At 43.5% G+C, this 12,679-nt stretch overlaps 1 long non-coding RNA gene across 1 annotated transcript; it reads left to right on the top strand.

Moving 5' to 3' along the window:
• Positions 1 to 5,417: 5,417 nt before the first annotated feature.
• On the top strand, positions 5,418 to 9,834 carry LOC134456359 (uncharacterized). Its single transcript, XR_010036319.1, has 3 exons — positions 5,418 to 5,489; positions 7,264 to 7,335; positions 9,276 to 9,834. It is a non-coding gene; the product is annotated as an uncharacterized LOC134456359 (long non-coding RNA).
• Positions 9,835 to 12,679: the final 2,845 nt, after the last annotated feature.

The raw sequence follows: 12,679 nt of genomic DNA on the forward strand, positions 1-12,679 counted from the left end.
AATGGCCTACGCAAAGCAAATCGATATTGACAATTTTATCTAGAAGCTTGCAATTGTTTTCAGTCCAGAAGGTCCCGTTATTGCACTCAAACCATGGCCCAGATAGGCTATTGGAAGCATTATGTTTGGGAATGAACCTAGGCCTACATGTATTTTTTTGTAGGTGGACAAAAGAATTTGGCCTAATAAAAAAGAACCTCGTTATCAACATATTAAGCCTAAATGCCATAATAGCCTGTAACTTTATCGATGCAATTTTATTATTGTTATTATTGTTAACTGTTATTCTAACAGTTAAGCTTAGCAGTGTGTCATTGGTTTACTGGTAGTCCAGTTATTGAAAATGAGGCATATTAGAACCATGGTGTTTGAGATTTAAAGTAATGTTTTTATATGTGGACAAAATATTATTATAAATAATATATAATAAACCAATAAAAAACACCCTCTTGCATGATGCCACCGACCTCAGCTCTAGTGCACGAGTAGGCTATACGCACAACCAAATCCCGTCCATCCGGGCCGACGCGGTGTGAAACTAGTGAGTCCTGGCACAGGTGGCACTTCGTTTCAAATGGTTTCAAATTGCTTTTTTGTACTGCAGGGTAACCTGGACCTTACGTTCTCTGTATGAGGTGTGTAGTCAAAAGATTGTGTGCCAGCAGTGCGGAAACGTGAGGATAGGCCTACGTCCATACAACCATTCATTCTGAGCGCTGCTGTCATTTCACCTGGTTGACCTCATGTTTTCAGATGTGTCCTATTATCTCTAGAAGGCGGTCTGCCAGTCCGTCTGAAATGCTTTCTTAAACTTGTAATTCCCTCCTGTGCCCACAAGATGGCAATGCATAGGCGGGCACATCTTTGTCAGCCTGTCGGACTTGTTTTGTCTTGTAGTGACTTGGGGCTTATTGACCATTAAGCCTCATGCAATGTGGCTCGGGAGTTTTTACTTGGTGTAGGCTACGCGCAGTAGCGCGGAAAGTGTCTGTATTGCAGGTGATGTAGTGACGTAGGCCTATCTCTCTCCGTGTGGGTGTGTGAATGTTTAAATGCAGTGTATTTAATTATTTTATTTTGTGTTTTATATGTTTAAAGGTTTCTGGTCTGCTGTTCTACAATTACTCCATCTGTTACCACTACTTCAAGACAACTACCTGTACTTCAAAACATCAACGTCAGTGACCTCAATAAAAAAGACAAGACGAGTGGAATACTATGTCTGTGTACAGTCCTCTTTCAAGTGTGGAAACCCAGTGCTGACATAGACTTGACAGTGAGAAACTTCTACAGTGAATAACCGCCAGAGTGGAAAACCAATGCACTATTGGAAACTGCCGAGTGCCAATGCATCACCGCTGCACCAGTGAGCCGCAGTGGACCACCATCTAAAGAGTGCATCACGCCGTTGACCTGTGTACAGCCTTCTGCTGCCAGTGACCAAGACTCAAAGACTCTACTCACACCACAACCCAACATAGAAGACACTTCACCTGGGGGCCTGGACGATAAAGCTTGAAGAAAAGAAGAAGAAAAAAAACAAGCTTGAAGGGAAAAAAAAGGACAAAAAAGCTTCCAAGGACAAAAAAGGGTTCAGATGAAGGTGCTGCCTCCCCTTCATATCCTCTCTTGACATTTAGGATCCTTTTAGCTGCTCTCCATGTCTAGAAACTGTCCTGATCAGCTGCCTTGGACTGCTGAAGTGCCTTTCGTCCAATAGATCTTGGACTGCTGCTACTGTGGGTGGAGGAGTTCTGGACTTGGACTGTGCGTTGTCCTGGACTGCAATTGGGTGTTGTGCCTTCAGTCGACTTTGAGTACGAGTACTGCAGTGAACGTTTTCCTCTGCATTAGCGACACTGTCTCTTGCTTGTAACGCAGGGTCTTGTACTGGCTTTGTTGACCACTGAAGGAACTGTGCACTGTTGTGCTTTCAGTTAGGTCTTCGGGACTGGCCTGATGATGTCTGCAATGTTCAGAGAGAACCTGTATCACCAATCTCAGTAGAGTAGAGTAGAGCAGAGTAGAGTATATTAGAGTAGAGTTGTAGAGGCTTGGCTTAGGTTAGTGGTTCTGGTGTTACAGGTGCTTTGGACGGCGGAGGCATTGTCATGCGCAGGGCCTGTCCTGATGCCTGGCTGGAGGTTGCTCCACGGTTCCTTCGACTACCTTGAGGTGGGTGGCCAACCGGGTCAGTGGAATGCCTTGCTGCGCAGGTGGGAGGTGGTCTCGCTGTGTGGAGAAGGGCGTTCACTGCAGTGCTTGTCCGGACTCAGCTGGGGGCAAGGCACCCGGTTGCAGTCTGGGGTGGCGTGTGGCCCAGCTCCGGGGCTCCACTGCCACCAGTGGCAGTGGTCCAAGAACCGTTGGGCGAAGGGTGCTTCGGCCGTCTGGGAAGGCTGTGTGGGGCAGTTGCATGGACATGGAAACCGGCTGAGGGATTCCTGAGTGTCGGGAGGGGAATGGGGGCAGTGCCACACCAGGCCTCCAGGGGAGATGGGACTACCAGGACCTCCCAGACCCACAGACAGGGTTTGCTGCCGCAGAGTGTGCGTGTACACCGGATCTCAGAAGGGAGATGAGACTGCCATGATCTCCTGGATGCACAGAAGAGAGGGTGGGTACACAACATGCAGTAAGACCCTGTGGTTTACACGTATATATTGATATTTTTGGAATGCATTTGTCTCTTTTTTTGCATGAACAGAGCTTCAATTCCCTAAAATCGTTTTTTCAAGTCAAGTCAAGTAGGTTTTATTGTCAATTTCTTTACATGCACTGGTCATACAAAGAATTTGAAATTACATTTCTTGCTTTCCCATGCAGACATAGACTAATCTAGGTAAGGACATAGACAGTATAGACATAGACAGTACTTATACATGGACATAAGACAGTACGGACATAGACATTGCTCAGTAGAGTAGAGTAGAGTAGAGCAGAGCAGAGTAGAGTATATTAGAGTAGAGTTGTAGTGGAGATTTCTAAGGTACACCTGTCAGTAGGGTGTGTTTCATTTGATCGACATACTGTTAATATATGTAAGAAGATAAAATAAATATTTGCTTTTAAAAATATCTGCATATGTACGTGTAATCAAAACCTGAAGCGTGAAAAACACACACACACACTTAAAACCAGCCCGAATGCTGAACTAATGCATACACTCAAAATAAGAAAGAAAGTCCGCAACACCAGGGCTTTCATCGATCTTTTATTATTTTGATGGCACTTAATCAGACCTAATATGAAATTAAGCCTTGGTGCTGTGGCATTATTGGATTGTATTTATTTCAGTACTGTACAACATCTTCCTGTGGAAATCTGACTTATCACTGATGGAACAAACTAATTTGCCATCTATTTTTTCTAATACCATTCTAGTACCTGTACCTCTTGATGCCATTTAGTGTTTCATACCATCGTCAGTCCTTGTGTGATGCCATCTGCAGCACACTGTTCATTGTGTCTGTGTCTGTCTGTCTGTCTCTGTGACTTCAGGACTTTGTCAGGAGTGTAGGCGACACTGGACCAATGGAACCAGGCGAATGAGCAGGCCCTGCAGTTAGTATACACGCACACATTCGTACACACACACACACACACACACTGAGTAATGTGTGACAAGCAGGGACTGATGAGTTGCACTGTACACACGTACAGTATACACTCGCCTCCAAAAGAGTTGTCGCCTGGCCATCTGTTTGGAATAACAGCTAATAACCTGACTTTCAATGAATCACTTGGCTTCAGAAGTCACTCGTATGAAAGCTACAACCCTCTCGAATGAAAATGTATGTACAAAAATAAATTTCATGCACCAAAGAAAGATTGACCCTTTAATGAACACAGACAGGACAGATTTTGACAAGACAAAAGTTTTGTCGCCTATCGAACATAATGTGAAAATGAGCAGATAAGTCACTTCAAAACACTTCAAATATGCAGATCGTGTGTCATACTTAAACACTGATTCACTCACACCTCTCCAGAAAATCAACATTGGCCTTAGGTGTATGTTTAGGGTCATTGTAATCATGGAAAGCAACACAATGAAAATCAATGGAGTTCAATGAGAGATGGTGACATATTTGCTATTCGTAGAGCAATACATTTTTTTACTTCATGATTTAATCAATGATAAAAGCCCTCAAACACCTGCAGCATGCATGCAGCTCCACATAAGAGCTGTATCCCTCCCATGTTTCACTTTAGGCACCATGTTTTTTTTTCATATTCTTCACCTTTAACACTTCACACTGTCCTGTCTCAAAAAACCAGCCAAGAGTATGTCAGGCCTAATTCTGACAAAAATGAAGGCTAATGGGACTCATACTCCGAAGTCAAGATCCCAAGATCAACCATTTTAGAATTGATAGCATCAAAACTATATGGTGTTGGAGATGAAGAATATGAAAAAAGAGAAATGGTGCATAAAGTGAAACATACAGATACAACTCTTATGAGGAGCTGCATGCATGCTGCAGGTGTTTGAGGGCTTTTATCATTGATTAAATCATGAAGTTAAACATGTATTGCTCTACGAATAGCGAATATGTCACCATCTCTCATTGAACTCCATTGATTTTCATTGTGTTGCTTTCCATGATTACAATGACCCTAAACATACACCTAAGGCCAAAGTCGATTTTCTGGAGAGGTGAGAGTGATTCAGTGATTAAGTATGACACCCAATCTGCGTATTTGAAGTGTTTTGAAGTGACTTATCTGCTCATTTTCACATTATGTTCGATAGGCGACAAAACTTTTGTCTTGTGAAAATCTGCCCTGTCTGTGTTCAATAAAGGGTCAATCTTTCTTTGGTGCGCGAAATTTATTTTGTACATACATTGTCATTCGGGAGGGTTGTAGCTTTCATATGAGTGACTTCTGAAGCCAAGTGATTAATTGAAAGTCAGGTTATTAGCTGTTATTCCAAACAGATGGCTAGGCGACAACTCTTTTGGAGGCGAGTGTACACACCCACACACCGCTTTTAATGCTCCAGAGAAATGTATAATCCATTCATAAATCATGTCCTTGATAAAGTTTCTGTATCTGTATTTTCTGTATCTTTCCCTTTGCTGTATATTTTCACTATGTTTATTTAACTTGTAATGCAACAAGCGTAGGATATTGTTATACCTGTCTATAATATTGTGTCAGCAGGGTGCAAGAGCCTTAGCTACATCACAGAATGCACAAAAATATTTAATAGAAGTGGACTTTTTTTTACTTAAAACATGTATTAATAATGCTCATGTGTGTGGTTGGGGGGGGGGGGGTGATCTGGAGTAGACAGAGTTAGAGATAGACCGATGTTAGCAATATTTTAGAGTCTCTTGGTGAAGAGATTTTCTTTCTAACTAACTTTGGAGATTTTTCTGTTGTCCAATTAATCCCCATCTCGCCCCCAGGCTGATCAAGGGCCTAAAGGCGCACAGGGAGCCAAAGGGGTCAAAGGAGAAGAGGGACCCGCAGGACAACAGGTAGGGATGGCCATTTTGTTTGTGTCAATTGGCACGTTCGTGATGGTGTATGGCGCATTCTGCGCGAATCTGTGCAGCTCACAAAATAAGAAATTTTGAATACATTGGCCCTCATTTATCAAACTTGCGTAGAAACCATCGCAGAAATGAGCGCAGATCTCGTCGTACGACGAAGCTCACGTGAGATTTACTAAACATGTGTACCTCTCCAATCCCATCGTAAGAGCGAGCGGCTGTTGATAAATCCAGCGTCTGAAAACCATCGTAATTAGAATAATCACGCCTTCTCTACAACGGCGGGAAGGAGACCGCACCCCTGAGTTTGCGACATGGAGACGCAAACCGGCTAAAACATCTACGTTTGTGGTTGATTGACAGCTTGAAATTAGGCTTTACGCGAGGTAGACAACAAAATAACACGTGTAAATAGGCCTAATCAACAGCAGTAGTCAACAGTGTTTCGGTTCTCAATATGGAAGGGGTAGGCCAAGAGATTGATTTCCAAATAGTTACAATGAAATGTTTGACTACAGTAGGCTACACATAATGAAGATATTTGTATATCTATATTATTATATTGTATTTTTTTGTAAGCGAGGTCAAGAAAAGGGTCCTACGTGAAACTGGCCAACAAACAGTGCCCAAACCATTTGTTGGGGAAGGAGAGTTTTACAGTGGAGTGGAGTGGATATCCCTTTTGCCACCTAAATAGACGACTATAAAGTGTTATCGGACACACGCGTCAGGTGTGTATTCGGATAGTCGTGCGAAACGGCGAAACTCTACCGGGAAATTTTGTAGGCTATGTATTGATTGATGTGCGCCTGAACTCCCAGCTGTTAAAAAGAACGTCGGCCCCCTTTGATCCCATGACTGAAGGCACATTCCAATATGCGGCTGTATATTGCACAATTATTCACACATCACGTCAAATCACAAATTAGATGTCTCTTGCAGTTCTTCTTGGCCTATGCCAAATTAACGCAGCGCTCCCAGGAAGGGTGCACCAATTCAAACAGGTAGAAGTTGGCTTATAGCCAAAATAGACAATGTAAAAACATTTTGTAATTATTTAGGCCACATATTTATGATGGTGAGTTGTTGTGCTACAACTGCTGCTAAAGTTGGTGATCATAGTCATCTCAAGTCCAACTTGAAAACGGCGTACACCGTCTGAGAGCGTAAGCGCAGGAAAGATGAAATCCTACGACTGATGAGATTTGATAAATGCCAACTGGTCGTAGAAAAAGAACGTATGCACGACGTGCGCATGACTCTCGTCGTACGCTGCTTTGATAAATGAGGGCCAATACATTGTGATTACGCAGTGCACATGTGAATTGCACAGATTTGCGTAGCATGCACCATCACAAATGGGCCCAGTGGGTGCGCTCCAATATGCAACCTTGCGTCCTCCACTTGTGCTTGTGTTCTCGTCCCGCCTCCTGGCCCCTCCTCTGTGGAGAAAAGAATAAAGTTTCCCCGCTGTCAGCCTAGCCACAACAATTTTTGGGGGACTACTCTTCATTCACCATCCACTTTGCAAATGAGAAAATTACTTTACAATTGAGCTTTTGCGAGATATTGAAATTCCTGGTACGAGGTCACAAGCACAAGTGGAGGACGCAAGGTTGCATATTGGAACGCACCCCATGAACTGGAGGCAGCCATTTTGTTTGTCAGTGAAGTATGAGCAAGAAGAGTATGGACCAACTCAAGGCAATAGGACTAAGAACAATTGGTGATGAGGTGGTGTGTGTGTGCATTATTAAAGGGTATCCAAGGAGAGCCAGAGAAGAGGAGAAACTGTGGATTTCCAGGCGCTCGAGGACCCAGTGGACAAAAGGTGAGCTAGAATAACCACTCACCCCCCATACATACAATACAATGTAATGAGGACTCAATTTGGGGCCCCTTCTCTCCCTGGGCCCATGGCTGACCCCCTGTTGACTTCCCTGAGAAAACCAGCAATTTCAACACAGAACCAATGTCTCAATCTATGCACTTGTCAGTGCACTGACAGTATGGTGACCACCTGCTAATAAGTTCAAGGGGGGACAAGGGGTTTGCTTCTGAGGGACAATGTGGGACAGACCCTGGCGTGCACGTGCACTCACGCGCCAACGCTTCAAACGCTGTACGTGCACGCGCTACGCGGGACGGGTGGTCACCCTAACTGACAATTAGTGCACAGTGCACTGAGGTCTTCAGTGCATAGTGTCGTGGAAAAATTTGAGCACTATGCACTGTGCCCTGGAAGTGAAGGCTGAGCATGGCATTAGCTCGCCAAAATATCAGTTGGCTACTGTTTTCAATGCACAGCGTCTGTTGCTTGTATTTACATTTCCTTCACCTCAAAGGGCAACAATCACACATACAATACTTGGGTAGGCATGAAAAGGTTGGTGTCTCAGAAACATTACTCACAGAATTAGGAGACCGTCGACCAAACCCTTCTAATGAACTGAACGCCACTTTTCCTCCGTGTCATTGTCAACATGGTGGTCGTTTAGTGCGTGCAGTGTCCATCATTCAAGCATGCGTTTTTCCGCCATTGTTAGGGGATCATCCGGGCACTTTCAGTGCACTGGCTCAACCGAAATTCTCAGCGTGAGCGCCCTAGGCACTGAAAAGCAATGCCCGAAGTGCACAAGTGTGTGGATTGAGACTAGGGGTCTCTGCACAAACACGGTCATCTACTTAAAAAAAAGTCTGATCTCTGCCCTAGAAAACAAGGGGTTTGCCAACAAGTACTTTGGCTAGAGGGGTCAAATACGTATTCCCTCAATGAAATACAAAGAAGACAAATTAATTAAAATGTATTCTTTGAAGTTATTTTCCAGACTTTCTTTTTGATATTCTGTCCATCTGTGTTGGAGTACATCTACGATTAAAGTTATCATGTCTTCATCAGTGTACAAACCAACACCTCCAGAAAGGGATCAAATACTTGTTAGTTTCACTGTATAAGGGGGGCCCACAGGAAGTCAGATTTTTGTTTCACACAAGCATGTTAATAATATATAAAGGGGGTCTATTAGAGCTGGTTGAACATGGGGAATTTTGTGCTCCACCCCTGTACATAAGCATACAGTACATGTACCTTCAGACAAGAATTTCCTTTAATGTCATTAAGCTGGATTTCGGTAGCAGTGTACCAACCTGCTCTCACCCTTGAAATGTAAAAAAAAGTAAGCACAAGGAGTTCTTTTTTCCGAGAGTAGAGTAGAGCAGTTGTTTCAGGGTTGCTGCCTGTGCTCACCTGCATACTGATGTAGGGCTGTCAGGCCGACCAGAACGGAGCCGGTGCCGGTGCCTGCACCAGTTACGTTTGGCACTAAAGTGCTCATCGGTGAACCTCCCGTGTTCATACCGGGCTCTGAACAATTTCCGCACGTGACTGTTACCCGGATGAACTTGCTGATGGCCACGCTGTCATCACGGTTTGCGGAGAAAAAAAATAGTATTTTGCGGTTCGCATTGCGAACCAACTTTCCGGTTCGCGAACGCTAATATCTGTGGCGTGAACACGGCGGCTGGTTCACGAGTAGGTGGAGGAACGGGCTCCAGCACGGTTCTCAGTCGGCCTGAACGCGCTAATGGAGGCAGAACCCTGAAACGTCTACTACTCAGCTCTCAAAAAAAAAACTCCTTGTGCTTGACCTTACTGTCTTTCAGTGTGTGAATCTGCTCTCACCTAAATATCCAGACCGCAACAGTATCCTCACTTCCTCACTTGTATTTACATTAAAGCTAATACTCCAGTCTGAACACTTTTTGTTTTAGATGTTCTACACTGGAGCTGGAATGAACCCCGTCAGATCCTTCGCTCCTGCTACGTTCAAGAGGAACTCCATGAACCACTGGGTAAGAAAAATATATACAAATTATGCATAAAAAAACATGCTCATAGTCTCGCATTGTTTGTAAACTACTTTCAATTCAGATATAATAGATGTAATAGTGTTACATTGTTTTAGTCTTTTACAGAATGCGCAATGCACTGCATGTATTTCTCAGCTGCTCACATGTAACTATAATATGGTTTCTGTTCTTCCCTCCTCGTGCCTGCGCCCGTCGGTCCGTGTCTCCGTCCAGCCGGCTGTGCGTGCATCCGTCTCTGCGTCCGTGCCTACGTCTGGCCGGCAGTGCGTCCGTCCGTGCGTCAGTCGGTCTGTGCGTCCGTCTTTGCTTCCGTCTCTGCCCACGTCCGTGCCCACGTCCGGCCGGCTGTGCGTCCGTCCGTGCGTGCGTCAGTCCGTCTGTGCGTCCGTGCCAACGTTTGGCCGGACGTGCTTCCGTCTGTGCTTCCGTCCGTGCCTACGTCTGGCCGACCGTGCGTCCGTCTGTGGGTTGGTTGGTTGGGGGGGGTGGAGGTGTGTCACTGATTGTTTTTGTATTTTTTTTCTTCTGTTTTTATCCTTTTGTCTATTGTACGTTACATTTTGCTTTTGTTAAAAGATGGAAAAATTAAGATAATGAAAAGAAATAGAAGAAAAAGGAAGAAAATATAGGTCCCCCATAAGGGGGGGGTGGTGGTTGGGTTTATATAAAAAAAAGTGTGTGCGTGTGTTTACAAGAGTGTGTGATTACAAAGTGTGTGTGTGTGTGTGTGTGTGTGTGTGTGTGTGTGGTGTGTGTGTGTGTGTGTGATTACAAAGCGTGTGTGTGTGTGTGTGTGATTACAAAGCGTGTGTGTGAGATTCCAAAGTGTATGTGTGTGTGGGGTGGGGGATGGGGGGGGGTTGTTAATATGTGGTTTGAAGTGTTGGGGGACACATTGTTTTTTGTATTTTTTTTTCTCCTGTCTTTTTATCCTTTTTTTCTGTATCCTTTTACAGGGTTCGTACGGTCATGAAAAACCTGGAAAAGTTATGGAATTTGAAAATTCAAATTTCCAGGCCTGGAAAAGTTATGGAAAACGTATTTTTGGTCAAAAGTTTTGGAAAAGTCATGGAAATCCATCCAGTGTTTAATCAATTATCTTTATGAAGTTGATGCCACGGCGTAATAAAATCTAAATGTCCGAGTTCTCGTGGAAATGTTGTCTAGTGCAGCTGCGTCTGCCTAACCATGTGTTGCCAAATTGAGTGGGTTTCAAATAACGCATGTTGTAATGGCTCCAGGCGGGTTTCAAGCGTTTTTGGCGCTATAAATCGGTCACACCTGGCAACCCGCCTCGTAACGCGCGAGCTAGATGTAGTGTGTGCGTGGTGGTGAGAGGTGAGCTCTAATCCTAGAAAAGAAATGTGGTTCTGTACGATATTACAGCATGTCGCGAAGTGTTACTTCAACAATGCGCGGCTTAACTTTCTGAAAAGATGATCAACAATGGCTGGAGAGGACGAAAGTTGTGATGTGTCCGTCCGATATGGGCGAAGCAGCGGCACTTGTTAGCCGCCTGAAGGGCAAGATACAGCAGGCGGTTACCTCCTCAGCTACTAACAGGTTAGCAGTTAAACGCGTTTTAAAATATTTAGCGGTTCCACTGAAACGTAGCTAATGCCAAAAGGAAACAATCCTAAGACCTGTTTGGTCTTGGTTTAATTTGCCAGATAGGGCACCAAGCGAACCTTTATGCTTTCGGTAAGCCCCGAGATTTTGATATTGATAAGCAATGCACCTGCTGCCTGCGAGTGAACTTGTCCAGTGTGCTGAAAGATTACATGAAATCCGTACAGTAGTCTATGTGCAGCTGACCGCGAGCCAAACGATTAGGCTACCAATGTCTGCATGACGCGCCTGTTTTGAAATACGGTATAAACGGCAGCGTGACTAGAGTTTGAAAAAGTCATCTGTGGCTTTGTTTTCAAATCGGTCAGATCGTTGTAACACAAAATGAAACTCACCCAAGCATCTCCTTGAGTGGGCGTCAGACTAGAACTATGCCACGAACAGTGCAGTCTCTCTTTTTTTTTTTTTTGCTCCAGCAACGACCACAACAAATGACAACATTATCATTCTTACAGGAGCTTTGGACTGTTGTGCTTAGGCAGGTGTAGTAGGCAGGCCTATGATTTCCTACTTGGGCAGGATGAGCATTTATCCATCTCCATAGAGAGCATGTTGATACAAATGTGTCTTCATGATGATTTCACGACCTAATTTGCTATAGGCTGGCCTAGGCCTATTCATTTTCATTTCTGACTGTACATTAGACAAGCGAATTATATAACAATGGTGAATAATAGCAGAATTAATGTAATACAACATGAAGTATAATGGTTGCTTATAGCTTGTAGTAAAAGATAACCTGTAGTATGAATACGTTTATTTTTTACATATTTGTAATATAGGCTATGTAATATATATAATATAATATGCCATAGTCTATAGTATAAATATATACAGAGTAATTACATATTTATAATATAGGCTACGTAATATAGCCTGTAATATAGGCCTAGCCTAATACGCCCCCACCCCCCGCGCGCGATTGGTCATTGGTTTTTCGGTCCTGGAAATTCAGAAAAAGGTTTTGGAAAAGTCATGGAAAAGTCATGGAAAAAAAATGGTGAAAAAGTGTATGAACCCTGCTTTGATTGTATGTTACATTTTGCTTTTGTTAAAAGATGGAAAAATTAAGATAATGAAAAGAAATAGAAGAAAAAGGAAGAAAATATAGGTTCCCCATAAGGGGGGTGGTGGTTGGGTTTATTAAAAAAAAAGTGTGCGTGCGCGTGCGTGTGTGTGAGATTACAAAGCATGAATGTGTTGGCGTCATGCAGATGGTCATTTTTCGTATTTATTTTTATTTTACACATCCCCCCAGCTGTATTATTTGCTATGATATTAACCCCTCCTTGCATCTGCACTTGTTGTTCTGTATATTTCCTGTGCACTTTGTATTTGCTAGTGATGTTGGCTATGATTATGTCTTCTTTGAAAGCCGCGTTATAAAGCGCCTGCCAAATGTAATGGAATGTCATATTAATAGACAAATCATCTGATCTGCCTTTTCTGTACCACAATAAAAGACAAAGTTGCCTACAGCAGATGTTAATTTTTCTTATTTATTTTTTTGTCTGTGTGTGTGCACCCCACCCAATTTTTTTTTTTTTACACGAGTGGACACTGCACTGACACCCAGTCATCTTTCACTTATCAAAAGTAGGCTTATCATGCACTTAAAGCTGTACAAAAGCGGTGCCAATTTAGCATACTCTGTGTGCTGCAAGTGTGCTGAAGTA

This window comes from Engraulis encrasicolus, chromosome 10, assembly GCF_034702125.1.
Source record: "Engraulis encrasicolus isolate BLACKSEA-1 chromosome 10, IST_EnEncr_1.0, whole genome shotgun sequence".
Taxonomy (NCBI): Eukaryota; Metazoa; Chordata; class Actinopteri; order Clupeiformes; family Engraulidae; genus Engraulis; species Engraulis encrasicolus.